The 15,608-nt window shown below is 32.0% G+C and overlaps 2 pseudogenes; both read left to right on the top strand.

The window, feature by feature from the left end:
• The first annotated feature begins 351 nt into the window (after positions 1-351).
• On the top strand, positions 352-10,110 carry LOC133285709 (protein IQ-DOMAIN 3-like; annotated as a pseudogene).
• Positions 10,111-11,005: 895 nt separating this feature from the next.
• LOC133285707 (two-component response regulator ORR23-like) lies at positions 11,006-13,608 on the top strand (annotated as a pseudogene).
• The last annotated feature ends 2,000 nt before the right edge of the window (positions 13,609-15,608 follow it).

Here is a 15,608-nt window from a genome sequence, read left to right as displayed (position 1 = left end):
ATACTATATGGGTTCTTCTCCATTTTCCTATAGCATTACTAAATTGGCATTTTTGGTTTTTGTAATTTTCAATCAAAATACTGTCTTTCTTTTCTGAAGATTTGAGATTTTGACATGGGTTCTTATCTATTTGTTCACTACAAATACCAAATTTTCTGAAAGCATATATTTTACTTTGTTGGGGTGGTGTTTTTGCTATTTAGTTTCAGTTTCTAGTTAACCTAGTTGAATTTTATCAACATAAGATTGTTCATCTTATCTCTTCTTATATTCCCATTTTTGGACAATGTCTGGCTCGATATTAAGATCTAATTTGTTTGTTCTTTTCCCTAAAAGTAACAGGACTAGCAAATGGGGAGGAAAAGGAGTTGATTTTCTTCAGTGAAGAAAGTTTTTAATTCAGATTCCAGAAAAGATAAGGTTTAAATATTATGTACTACATTATGGGAAAGAAGAAAATATTTTTTACATTATTGATTTTGAAATCTGAGCAATTTCTAATTCTATCCATTAATTTTTGTTGTTTAAAAGAAAAAGCAGAAAAACCACAAGTCAAAGACAAAAGGTAATGGGTGTCACAGGGTGGCATCTGAAGAAGCACCAGTTCTTGTTGCTCCCCCTCTTCCACTGATAGAAGATGTTAAATTAACTGAAGCACATAATGAACAGAACAAACATGCTTTTTGCTCTGCTGTTGCTGCTTCCCAGGCTACTGCAGAGGTTGTTCGTCTCACTGTATGCCTCATTACACTGGAAAGACGAAGGAAGAAATAGCATCTATCAAGATTCAGACAGCATTCCGTGGATATTTGGTTAGAACTTCTTGCCATCATTTATTTTGGGTAATGATATACAAACTTTAAAACCATTACCCATATGAAACCGTTATTTGTGAGGGTAGGGATGAAGGAAATTAGTCTCACTCTCGCATTTTTTAAATGAGGCTGTTTCTTAAATTTGAACCGGTGACCTTTTTGTCACTAACGAGTAGCTTTGTCATTGCTCGAGGCTCACCCGCTTACCCAAACTACTAAATTTCAAAAAAAGAAAGAAATTACCCCTCTTTTTCGGAAAAAAATTTGTTCATCCTACGTTAGTTGAATCTGGCTGTGCACAGATTTGCAGTATGAATTTCCTTTCTTTTCATGGGGAAAGACAGAAGAAGAAAAAAGAGAGAGAGAGAAAGACAGAGAGTGAAAATGAAAGCAATTATATACATTTGCATCCTTTTTTTTCCTGGTTTTTGTTAAATAAAATTAATGTAGTTGTTGTAATTGGGTCTAAGCGATAGTTATAAGAATGCTGCATTGATTTGGAGAAATTTTAAATTTGTTCTATTCATTTCATTGATTTCAAGGACTCTCATTTTGATTTTCTTCCAATGAATTTATTTCATGGTTATCTACAGGAATTTTGGTTCCTTAATGTATTATATATAGTATGTAATGCACACCATAATCATTTCTTTATGAACAAAATTTGTATCTATACCAATGTTGCATTTGTTAGGATTTAGGAAAACCAGGAAGCCCATGGTAGGGGAGAAATACCATCGGGCTAAGCAACAAAGCCATCACAATAAGTTGACTCACATTAGATCTCAACCTAAAAAACCCTGAGGTGTTAGGTTTATGGGTGTTCTAGAATGGCCTACATAGCTCAATACATATAAGCCGGTCTGCAAAGACCCGTTGCCTCCCCATAGTGAACATATGGATCTTACCCTCACTCCAGCGTCATCAGTCGTAGCATTGAGGTATTGGGAAAACGGTTATGAGAGTTATGGCTCTTTTCTCTTATCATTAGTGAATATTTCTCACTTATATAAACCCCTCTTCTCCATTGAAGAGGCCTCTTGCATCCATTACTTTCATGAGCTGTTACTCTCAGCCCTACCTAGAATAACCACCAATAGTGACTCTCCTTGTGCTTTGGTCCATTTCACTGCTACTTTGAACACCTACGCAGTAAGATACTACACCCCCATGAGGGCTTGAGGGATACCAAACTAATTCTATCTCTACAAGAGCTCAATGGATACTTTTACTTATATATATAGTCCCCACTTAGTTCATTTCTAACCAATATCACTACTCTCACTGATTCCCAACAGCATTCAGTTCCCTGTAAGCATATATAATTATTCTTGTTCTTGAGCTTTCAGGCAAGAAGGGCATTACGAATTTACAAGCCTTAAAAGGTTTGGTGAGGTTGAAAACATTAATACAAGGCCAATCTGTCAAACGACAAACAACTAGTACCTTACAATGCATGCAAACTCTAGTAAGATTGTAGTCTCAGATTCGTGAGAGGAGAATTAGAATGTCTGAGGATAACCAGGCTCTTCAGAGCAACTGCAGGAGAAACATGAAAAAGAACTTTTGCGAGCTGCGGTAAGCACTCGTGTATATTTTCCTTGTTTACAATGCAGGTTTTGAAAAGAATGTGTGTTATAGGGAATGGGTGATTTTACTTCTTAAAACAAAAACTTGAAATATTATGAGTACTGCTTCTAAAATTTGTATTGAAGTGGCACATACTCTTACCGCAGGTTGGAGAAGAATGGGATGATAGCTTGCACTCCAAGGAGCAAATTGAAGTAAAATCGTTGCAGAGGCAAGAAGCTGCTTTGAGAAGATAGAGAGCTTTGGCCTATTCATTCTTACATCAAGTAGCAAGAGACTACCTCATTTATGGTTTTATTTTATTTTTATTTTGGATTTTAATCGAATAGAGATTAATTAATTCTGGATTCAATCAATTTAAGTCTCTTACTAAAAGCCTGTGCAAAAATAAATCCATTTTGATATTTCTACATCAGTTGTGGTTCATTTTCTTAACACCCTCCCCTCCAAAAAAAAGAGAGTATTAGAAGTAAAATTGAGCAAATGTTAATTATGGTGGCTTGGAATTAATATATTAGCAGACAAATTTCTTTATTTACATTTGTAATTAACTAATTATTCACAAAATAGCTAAAGATAGTTAACAATGGTGTATGAAAAATTCTAGAAGACAAATATAGTGAAATTAGCTAAGATAAGGTTTGAAAGAAATTCATAAGTGAAGATAAAAACATGAATTGGGAGAATGACTTTTTTCAAGTCATTTTACAGATATGCCTAGGGAAATAGATATTAGTATGGTATAGTTCCGTAATATTACTCTGGGGATTAAATATTAATGTATTTCTGATGGCACTATACACAATTCAAGATAAATGAAATCCCATTAATTAGACTGATTTACATATGAATGTTACTAGTCAGGGCTGGCCAATGCTTGCTGATCTTATAAAATAGTCATTGGATTCAAGGTTGTTACATAGGCAAGATAGATACTTGGTGACAAGTGACAACTGACAACAGTTAATATGGTATCAGGTCAAACATGAAACTATCACCAACCAGGACTTGTTTTGTTAACAAATTCTTACAAATTACACTAAGTATGACCGGTTATACTTCAATCAAGAGTGTATGACCGGTCATATTTAATGTAATTTGTAAAAAAAAGTTTGTAAACGGATCTTTCCCCGTATATATATATATATATATACATATATATATATCTCATCAAGGCATTATTGAATTGTTCTTTTTAAATGAAATATGTGAAAGAGATGAAAATGCATTGATGCACTTGTATTATATTGAATATAAGTGATTTATTTTATGTATAACTAATCATCTAACTGCAAACATGGAAGAACTCTTCAAAATCAGTAAATCCAACATTTATGGATCCAAAAATCCCCAATGGGGCTGGAATTGGTTAGAGAGATGGATGGTTGTGCCGCCATGGGAGAGCCGAAGCAGTATGGATCACAATGATCATGCATCTATAAAGAGTGTTGCAAGCCATACCATGTCTGTTGGGGAAATCATCAAATTGCATTCTCTCCATTACCATAATCATGATAACAAAGCTTCCTCTCTTGGCCAAAAAGGAAAAAGACCTTCCACCCACAATTCCCCTTCAACACCAGCTTCAAAGGCCCCATCTTTGTCATCTACTACTGGAAAGGCTAGGCCATCAAGCTCAAAAGGTAGTGCTTGGGGTGGCGACGATGACTAGAGAAGCATGTTAAGTGTTCAGTCAGAACGTTTTCGCAGACATTAGCATTGCAGGATCTTCAGTGAGAAATGATGAGAGCCTTGCAAGCTCACCTGCCCTTCCAAGGTACATGGCACCTACAAGTTCAGCAAAGGCCAGGTCCAAAATGCAAAGACCATCACTTGAGAAAGGAACTTATGTTTCTGCAAAGAAGAGGCTTTCTTCCCTTCTTCTTCAGCTGGTTCAAAGAGGTATTCTGGTCTCCTAAGGTTGAAATGGTTTCCAATAAGGATATTGCTACTGTCACATATGAATGAAGATTTAATAAAAGGTGGTATAGGCTTTCATAGTAGTTGTTTATCAGTTTCTTATACTGTCTTCAGAATCAATGCCAAACATCCTTTATATGGCTGGAATGGTTTCAAGAGTGACAAATTATTATTATTATTATTATTATTTTAAATTTTAAATTTGATGTAACCTTTTAGGGGAGTATGTTCTTTGTACTTTTATATTTCATTAAGTTGATTGACTCCCAAATGTGAGGTCAAATGTCGTTGTTTTATTTCCTTCATTATAGTGTCCATTTTGTCCATTTTAATTTTACGTATGCAGAGAGCCATCGTAAGTTTCTACCCAAAATAAAATCCATCATTATACATACTCAATGTCCCAAGCAACAAACTAGCGACATGTTGAGAATATATTATAAAAGAATCATAAAAGAAATATTTTTATTATTCATTATTAATCTTTCTTCTTCTTTCGGTATCTACACACACCAAAAAAGGATTGATTTTTCGGTCAAAAAGAGAAAAAAAAAGTCAATAGTAAATTTTTTATTATTAATAATAAGAAAAAAATATTTATCCTTTTAAAAAGCAGCCATGTTAATTTGAATTATTACTTTTTATTAAATATTTAAATTAAATAAATCTATAATTTTATTTCTCTACGATTTCTGTTTCTTTCACTATAAAATAGTAGTTTTGAGTAAAATAGCACAATTCTATTATTTTAAAAGGACAAATACAATTCACCAAAAAAAAAAACAAACACTAATCCCTAATAATAAATGTACAATAATTTTTTCTACAAAAAAAAATATACAATAATTTTAAAATATCACTTTATAAATCAGAATCATGTTTTGAAATCTTACAAAATTCAAAAATATTTATATGATTATTGATATAAACAAGGCCTTTTTAGGAAACTAGATTGGCAAAATTTTATAATATAAATCTGAGAATATAAATCTGGAAAGTAGATTATTATAAACAATATCAACAGATTGATTGTAAAATTAAATCTCCTTCGTATGTTATAAAAAAAAAAAAAAATCTCCTTCCTAGAAGACCAGCAAAGACCTTTTGGCTCTCTTGAGTGCAAATTGATGAATGGGGCAATTAAGTACATTAATATAAATTTGGAAACTTTATTAACCAATATAAACAAATTAAGCAAATTAAACACATTAATATAAATTTGGAAACTAAGTATATTAATACAAACAATGTCAACAAGGGAAATTACTTTTTCATTTTAATTAGGAAAACTAAATATGAAAAAAAAATACATTAATATAAACAACTTTAAAAAACAAGAATACATTAATTTAAATCTGTATCTTACCGAACAATGTCCAAGAACGACCCACCCAAAATCTTGGTTCCCTCGCATATTATAAAAAGGGTAACAGTATTGACAGCATGTTAAAGACAGTGCAAACAAAAAAGGGAAAAAAAAAGAAAAGAAAAGCAAAGAAATAGTGAAACATAGTCCATCTCGTTTGTAATCAGAGGTTAGTTTCTCTATACTCATATGATAAAGCACCAATGATATTTTTTGTACCTTTTCTAGTGATCCCTTTTCGTCTATAATATCTGCTCAAATAAATATAAAACACAAATAAAAATAAAAAAGCGATATTGACTGTGGTTGGTTCTTGATATGTATAAAGAGTATTATAACTTAAACCTTCCCTCAAACAAAGATGGTTCAAACTCAACCCGTCGTCATAAATTTTTCATCACACCTCCCATTAATATTTCATTCCTTTCCTTCGTTCTAACAGGTGTGTGTTTTTTTTTTTTAAATGAATCTGTAAAGAGTTTCTACTTATGACTTGTTCCAAATAAGTTTTTAACATATAGTATTTCTTGCTATCTAAATAAAGGTCTGATATCGAAAACCTAGGTTTCTGGCATTTAATGCTAAATGATTAAAATCTTTTTTTGAGTTGTCATCACTTAGTTTTTGTCATTTAATGTTTACATCTTTCATGTGTTTCCTTCTAAAAGATTGATTTTCGTTACTGATTTTATTTCCATCTTTTGTTTAGATTATTATTAGCTTTATTGATCTCAATAATCATCTTCTCATTTAATGTCGATTGCCATTTCTTTATTATTTTTAATCGGTGTTTAATGTTGAACGTTTCTTCCCTTAAATGTATTGATTTAAATTTTGAAATCTTCTCCATTAACGATGATTAAAATAAAAAACCCAGTATTTCAATTATGTTTGAAATTCTTCCTTTAGTTAATATATTGACCTCTGTGAAAAGGAAGTTCAAAAATATTATTGGTTTATCTATTTCACATATATTGACCTCTGTGAAAAGGAAGTTCAAAAATATTTTGCTAACGTAAACATGGGTAATTTAACCGTGACGGTTTGTTAATCCCATAGATTTGGTTTTGAATCATTTTGGCCGAGACGACTTGGTGATTCAAAAATTCATTTAAGGTTATCATAAAGTAACATGAAATATATGTTAAAATGATTAGCTGAGTTGTGACATCTTGTTAATTCCTTTATTCTTTAGAATCATTTCGACTGTGACAGTCCGATGATTTTAGACTATTTAGTAATAATAAACAAACAAACAAAAAATCAAAGTTTTATTTAAAATTATTGATTTTGGGTTAATTTAAAACAGAATAAAAAATTAAGGCTAAATTACAATTTACTACCTTGTACCCCTATTCAGAAAATCACCCCCTACTTTTAATTGAAATAATTAACCCCCTCAAACTATATCATTAAAGCAATTAAGCATATCGGTTAAAAGAAACATCCAACTCTGTTAACTATCTCACGTGATGATCGAAAATCGTCCAATCTTCATTTCTAAAAATCAATGTTCTATTTCTTGATCACCTTATCATTCTTTCTATCGTTCGCTAAAGCATCTAAAATCCCATTTTCCAACAGATGCTTTTTTCATTGGGTTGGTTATATCGATTTTTAAGTGACGATAATTAATTTCTCCCACAAAAAAATATATATATGTATATAGTTGTGTTCCCTAATCTTCTTGTTTCTGGGTTGCTTTTTGGTTTGTAGTTCTTTACATCTTTTCTGGTCAAATATCATTCCTATAAATTGTTTTTTTTTTCTTCTTCTTGCTCTAGAATAGTGGATCTTGGGCGTTTTTTAAAACTACTAGTCTTCTGTTTTCTGTTAAATTTTTTGGCATGTTTAAATTAAAATTTCTTTGTTTTGCCTCCATCACCATTATCAGCATGCAATATCTTCTTGATCGCCTTTCGTGACTTCCTATACATTTTGACGTTCCTTTGGAGTCTTCTTGAGCTTGGTCTCTCATGAGAGGTTTTCCTAGTGGCCTAACAACAAAATATGTTTTTCTTGTTTGATAAAAAAAATGTACTAATAGTTTATTGTGGTGGTTAATTCCTGGCTTCCATTTTGAATAAAAGAACTAAAAATCTATCAAATCTGAATTTAGCACTGTCAAATCCATATTTTTATTAATGAACTCCACCAGCATTTTTCATTTCATTTTGTCCCATGCATTTGCATGTTCCTAACAATTATCAACCATGCTTAAAGCTTTTCAAATTGTTAATTTGTATCAGAGTCTTTTCTTTTTGAAGATTATTTTAATATAATAAAACTTATCAAATACATTAATCATTATTACATTAGTCTGTCACAGTAGACAATAGTATACAAGAATAAATGCAAATCCAATACAGCTATAGATATCTTAAGTCTCAATTGTTTTTCATGGAAGATAGGATCTCTAAATGCAATTTAAAGTTATTTAATTTCAATCGAAAATAACTGCCTGATTGAGAAAGATAGGGAATGTTACGATGGCAGAAAATTGAGGTGGGTTGAATATTTCCCTAGCTAATTGCGGCACACTCCAACATGAACCATTGGGAGTCAATACAGAAAAGGAAGAAGAGAATGAAGAATAATAATTTCTTTTATAGGAAAAATTAGATGCTGAGAAAACCCTAAAAGGAATGATACGGTGATGAAGATATCGAAACATGAACAATTTTTGTTTTTTGGAAAGGAAGAGAAGGACTTGGTGGAATATTTTTTGATCACGTGAGAGTTAACAGAATTAGATGTTTTCTTAACAGATATGCTTAATTGCATTAATGACATAGTTTAAGGGGGTTTATTGTTTCAATTAAAAGTATAAGGTGGTTTTCTGGAGAGGGGTCTAAGTATGGGGTGTTAAATTATAATTTAGCCAAAAATTAATTTGATATCAACTGAAATGGGAGTCAGCTGAGCCGTGACGACTTGTTAACTCCACATATTTATTTTGACCGTGACGGTTTGGTGATTCAAAATAAAATCAAATTTAACACAAAATTTACGATAACAAAAAAGATTAATATGAATATTATTATTCTTTAAAAGAAAGGATTAGCTGAGTTGAGACAACTTGTTAATCCTGCAATTATCATTTCAGATTATTTTAACTGCGACAGTTTGATATTCCGAAACCATCAAATCCAAAACTTTCAAATTATTTTCTTTAAAACTACTTTCAAAATTAAAATCAATCAACACACAAATATTTTCTACAGAACGACGTAGCTTTGAGTTCCCTATTGCACCGAGGGATACGTCGGAGCGGGACTCTTCCCGTCAAGTACAAAAATAAAATTTCAAAATTAGTTTTCTTTTCCAACGATCAATTTTATTTATTTAGGGTGAAATAAATATTTAAAATATTATCAATAATTTGCACAATTAATATAAGGTAACCGTTTTAACAGACGGTGTAGGGTGCTAATACCTTCCCTACTCGTACTCGACTCCCGAATCCATTTCTTTTGTTTTCAAAGACCAGTTGCCTTTAAAAAAGGTTTTTTCAATGTTTTCCTAAATAAACTTTGGTGGCGACTCCATTGTTTTCTATTGAGAGTTTGAATAAGGAAACAAGGTTAACGATTTTCTTGTCTGTTGGGAGCAGAGAAAGAGTAAGAGACTTTTGAGTGAATTCTTCTTCTTTAAATTTCATCTTCTCCCTCTCTCAGGTCTTCCCTCCCTCTCCATGCCTTGTCTTTATTTTCGCTTTTTCTTCTCTGAATTCTTGTTTGTTTTGTAAATTGAAAACAAGGTTTCTTTTAATTCTTTTTGTTTTGTAAATTGAAAACAAGGTTTCTTTTATTTCTTGTTTGTTTTGTAAATTGAAAACAAGGTTTCTTTTATTTATTTTTTTGTTTTGTAAATTGAAAACAAGATTTGATTTCTGTTGTCAATGTTCTGAGCATTTTCCTTGTGTCTTGTGATATCTTTCGCATTGGAATCAAAAGTTAACGACATAATGTACTTAAACAAACAAAAAAGATAAGAGAAATAAAAAATAAGACAGAGCAAAGCCTTTGGCAGCTGACAAAGAGGAAGAGAGTTTCACTGTATGAATTGTGTTTTCCATTATTGGTTTGAATTGAATTGAATTGAATTAAACCCTTCACTATTTTCTAATAGTTACCATTATTGTCCAAGTATTTTCTTCTGTTTCTTTCTTCTTCTTTTTTTATTTTAATTCTCGTTAATTCTTTTTTTAAAGACAACCATGAATATTAAAATTTTGTTTTCCATTAATTCTCGTTAATGCTTTCATTACTCTTTTTTTTTTATATTTTCAGTTTTGGACTTCATTGTAGCTTGCTAGAACACTTTGCTCATATTCATGCTACTTGTTATTTGTCAGTGGATTACTTTAGTTTTCTGAATGGTAAAGTGATTGCATTTTGTTTTGTTCATCCGCAGTGAGTTTAATTTGTTAACCGTGCATTTGATTTTGATTATGTATGCTAAATGGAGTCTGATTTGTTCAAAGATTTGCTTTGTATTATATTTGTATTATATTTCAAGTATTTTTATTTATAATATAATATATTTTTTTCGCCTCGTCATTAAAATTTCTACCTCCGCCACGTTGATTAGGTTGAAACCAACTCAGTAAAAACACAATACCGATTTTTTTCTTTTGTACCAATGACCATTCGCGGATAAAAGAATATTTTTAGAAGTTAGCTTATATTCAAAATTTGCATATTAAAATATACTTACTTTTAATAAATTATATAATGCATTGTTTCTTTGTTTGGTTAAAGAGCCATGAAAACAAGGTTTCTTTTAATTCTTTTTGTTTGGTGCATTTTCTTTGTGATTTTGTGATATTTGATCATTGATTGGTTATGCATACAGGTGTCTGTTGTTCTCTTATCTACTAGTTACCATCACTGTCCAAGTCTTTTCTTCTGTTTCTTTCTTTCTTTTCTTTTAATTCTCATGTTGCATTGTTTCTTTGTTTGGTTAAAGACAGCCCTGAAAACAAGGTTTCTTTTAATTGTTTTTGTTTGGAGCATTTTCTGTGTGATTTGTGATATCTAATCTTTGCTTGGTTTTGCATATAGGTATCTATTGTTCTCCTCTCTAATAGTTACCATCACTTTCCAAGTATTTTCCTGTGTTCTCTTTCTCCTTTTATTTTTTGTCATGTATTGTTTGTATGTTAGGTGAAAGAGGCCCTAAAAACGAGGTTTTTTGTTTTTGGTAAATTAAAAATAAGGTTTATGTTGTCAAAGTTTGGGCTTTTTGCTCTGTGATTTGTGATATCTGACCATTGCTTGGTTTCTCATATAGGTGTTTATTCTGGTTCAAGATGACTCTGGAGAATTATTTGATAGATGAAGATGGGGCTGGAGACCATTTTCCAGTGGGTATGCGTGTTTTGCTTGTTGACGATGATCAACTTTGTCTCGAAGTGTTAGGGAACATGCTTCGCAAATGCCAGTATCAGGGTTTGTCACCTCTCTCTTCCTATTCTCTTAATTCGAGTCTGCATTGATTTTTTGCTCATCAACTGCATTGATTTTTGCTTGTGGGGTCATGCTTTATTTTGCGTAGTGATAAACTGAACATATAGTTCGTTGCCACTCTAAAGTTTTAAATCTATTGGCAGATATTGTGTCCTGTCGCTTATATATACATCACTTGACAATTTTCTAAATTTTCAACTCAGAATTTCTTTCTTTGCAAGACGAGCGTTTTCTTAAATCTTTTAAAGTTGAAACTTCTTTTGAAATTAGAATATTTTAAAAAGTTATTTTCTTGTGTTGCCAAATATTGTTGGGAATTCAAGTATGAGTAATAAGAAGTTCTTTACAACCCATTACTGTGAGAACTATAAATTTCTTATTGGGAGAATCAATATACTTTGATATTGCATGAGGTCTTTAACTTTTACGATGCTGAATAAATCTAACATCTGATTTATATTTGTTGCAGTTACTACAACTATTCAGTCAATTGAGGCATTAGATATGTTGAGGACAAATAGAAATATGTTTGACCTCGTTATTACCGACGTAAATATGCCACACATGGATGGACTTAAGCTACTAGAGATAGTGGGACATGAAATGGACATACCTGTCATAAGTAAGCTCAAATACTCTTGTCTTAGCATGTATTCAACAAGTTATTTACTTCTCCTTATTATGAGATTACTGATATTTATTATTTCATTGTTTATTTTTTTTGGTGATCTAGTGTTGTCAGAATTGAGTGATATAGAGGTCGTGAAGAAAAGTGTTATACTTGGCGCATGTGACTATATAATTAAACCTCCTCGAATCCAAGTACTGCAGAATATATGGCAACATGTAGCGCGAAGAAAGATTGATTGCAAAGGTCAAAATACGCACTTCAATGAGGAGAAAGCATGCAATATAGCGGGGGAAGGTAGTCAAAGTATCACATTAGAAAGTAATGCTGACCATAATCAAATGCATGGTAAGAAAAGAAGGAACCGTGTGTGGAAGAAGAAAATGGTGAAATGAATGCAAAAGAGAATGAGGAACCTTCAAATCAAAAGAAGCCTCGTTTAAAATGGAATGATGACTTGCAAACAAAATTTCTTGCTGCAGTCAATTCACTGGGCATTGATAGTGAGTTTACATGATAATGAAATTTAATTTTCCTTTTCTGTTTGACATGTGAAAATTGAACTTATAATGTGAACTTGATACCTCAACATGGATATTGACATTTCTAATATGATCTTTCTTCAACTGTTATTGTAGAGGCAGTTCCTAAGAAAATACTTCACTTGATGAATGTTGAAGGTCTTACAAGAGAAAATGTAGCAAGCCATCTACAGGTATGAATTTTAAATTCCTTATTTATCATAAATTTTTGGACTGTTTATGCTTAAAATACAAATGATCTTGTTTACTAAAAAAAATACAAATGATATCTACTTTTTGGCATATAGACCCCTTCGGTTTCAATTTTGGCACAATGATCAAAGTTGAAGGGGTAATATACTTTTTAACTTTAAGCAAATGATGGTTTAAAACTAATGGTTTATTAAAATTTTGAACAAAGTTAATTAGGAAATATCGATATCCATAAAAATGCATAACTTTAATCCATAACTTGTATTGCGATAACAGTGCATAAGCTCACTCTTATTTTGTATTGCAGAAATACAAACTTGGCTGCCTCAAGAAGACAACTCAACAAGCTAGCATGGTTGCTGCGTCGCGTTGTAGTGATTCTTACGTGCAAATGAATTCAATAGATAGATATGGAAATTTTGACACCTCATTTGGATCAAGAAGAATCGATCCCTCTGCACCGGTCCAATCTATTGAGACACAAAATATAAACAACTCCATAGAAACACTTGGAAACATCCAGCCGTGCATGTTTTCTGCAAATCAAAGCTCAAGTTTATCACAGGGAATTCCAAACTCAATCGAGTTTAACCAATTTCAGCAGAGCAACTATATAACTAGTTTTGAGCAGTTTAGTTCAATTGATGGGTCAAATGGATATGTGGTTTCCTCTAACTTTCCTGGCAATTCTTCACTTTTGGATGAGGTTTTATATGAAGATCAACTGCCTCTGAATAGCTTGAAGTTTTCCTCCTCTAATTCTCATATAGGGAACAATCCAGTTGATTTTTCTTCCACAAGTGCTATTGGTATTCCTTTGGAGGATGCTAGAGGGGAGCTGCAATGCAAAGAAGGCTTACTTGACAATATCTTAAAGGATTCAAGCAAAAAGAGAATTGATGCATCCTTGGTTGGCCAACTGAGTGAGGCTGCTCCATCAATCACCCAATCCACAAAAGTTGATAAATCCTATTTAGATGCAGGAATGAAGTCAAATGATGCCTACATTTTGCAGCCCCAAGAAGAACTCACCGAGGAGGATATTTTTGGTACTTTACATGACATAGTGAGTGATATTGGTTAAACAGGCATGATCAAATATTCTTGTATTTGTTTAATTTTTAAGAAATTAACACTTCCCATTTTATCTTTCTTTAAATGGTTTTCTAATTCCATCGGTATTGTCTAACCTGATTCAAATCTGCTCCATCTTTCTTTGTTTAATTCCATCGTTTTGGTCTAAAATGAAAACACTTAAGTTTTGTCTTATTCACAACATTTTATGTAAGACTGTTTATGATGCAGGATTTCAATATATTAATGGATGGAGAAAAGGGATTTGATGATTACTTGTTGGATCATGAACATATTTCCTTCTGATTCACCAAGAGTCTTGCAGCATCAAAATGGTGGAAGTTGTACCAGCATCAAATGGATCATGAATATATTGGACATAATATGATTTAGTTGTCTTCATTTTTTTAACATTCAGCCAATTTTGTTAACTTTTGTGGTATTCATGTAACTAATGTTACTCATCCTTCATTAGACAACAATGAATAAAAATAAAAAACCTTTCTATCACACTTTTTTACCCTCATCTTTTTTTTTTAACCTGAGCAAACAACCATAATGCGACATGTGATTTGAACCTACTAAAGATGTTGTATGCTGGTTTCAACGAATTCACGTTTATTAACATGAGCCAATTAGAATTAAATTAGAATAAAATCCTATTTTTGTGAACTACTTTGTGGTCTGTGTGAAATGAGTCACTGAGCTATTTTTTAAGAGTTTGCAACCATTCTACATACCAACCTTCTAGCAAACTCTGCTTTATATCACAGACTAGGTACATTTAGCACATATGGGACCTATCTTAAACAACTATTAAGCAAGCTTTGCTTGCTAAATATTCAGCGTTCATGTATTATATGGCCAACACAACATCTATATTTGCATATTAGGTACAACATCTATATATTTTCATCTCTCATTTCATAAAAAACCATGTCAACCCAAAAGCTTAAGCTTTTGGTTGAGGCTATATTAATGATTTTATATATATCTAACACGCCTCTTCACACGAGAGTCCATTGGGCTCAAAGGGTAAACAATGCATCAGGCTACAACTTACTTATGCTAAGAAACTCTACAAGACATAATTAATTTTTAGTAAATGGAGGACAATGAGGATCAAACCTGTGACACCGAGGCTCTGATACCATATAAAGAATCATTTCAGCCCAAAAGCTTAAGCTTTTAGGTGAAGCTATATTAACACTTTTAATCAAATGGGACCTTTTTTTGGGCAATTGTGTAATTTTATTAAAAGTAATGATAAATTTGTTAAATGCATTTCTGTTATAGGATATGTTAAAGTAAAAATTAGACTATGCAAACTTAGGATAATAGGCTGTCAGTTTCTTACGAAGAGCTTCCAATTATAATTTTTGGTGAAAAGCAGCTATGAAGCACCGATACTCCGAATTTTTTTTCCAACGTATCGGATACGCGTATAAAAAACGTATTGTATCGTATCGACGAATTAACAGTCGTAATGAGAACGTATTAGGAACGTATCGAAAACGCCGTGTCGGAGTCGGTGCTTCATAGAATAGCAGTAAAGAAAATTCCGAGATTCTCATTGATTATTGGTGTTAAAATTAGGGTTTTTTTTTACATATTCCTTTGGCATATAAGTTCTTGTTGGATAATATTCATTTGGAGCTAAGGATTGCTGATAATCAAATATTGGTGATAGGTTGTACAGATCCCAAAACAAGGTGTACTCCTCCCTATTTTTTTCTTGTTTTTTGTGATAAATTTTTAACAGTGTATTGGATGTGTTTTTATTGGAACTGCATGTGTGTTGTTTGATTTTAACTTAGATATTTAATCTGTAATAAAAACTAAGCCATCTTCGATCTGGACGTGGCATCCCATTGCACTAAGGTGCGTGAACCAGGATAAGCTCTTGCGTCTTGTTTTCTTTCCTTTGCTCTTTTTACAATTCTTCATCTTGATCAAGAACTGATTTGTTCTGATTGGATCTTGAGCTTAACTGTAATCTTTTAACATTTA

The sequence above is a fragment of the Gastrolobium bilobum genome, unplaced genomic scaffold (assembly GCF_033153095.1).
Source record: "Gastrolobium bilobum isolate Gb01-03AN ecotype WA unplaced genomic scaffold, APGP_CSIRO_Gbil_v1 utg98113, whole genome shotgun sequence".
Lineage (NCBI taxonomy): Eukaryota > Viridiplantae > Streptophyta > Magnoliopsida > Fabales > Fabaceae > Gastrolobium > Gastrolobium bilobum.
The sequence above is the reverse complement of the archived record's forward strand: the minus strand, read 5'-3'. Positions and strand labels throughout refer to the sequence as shown.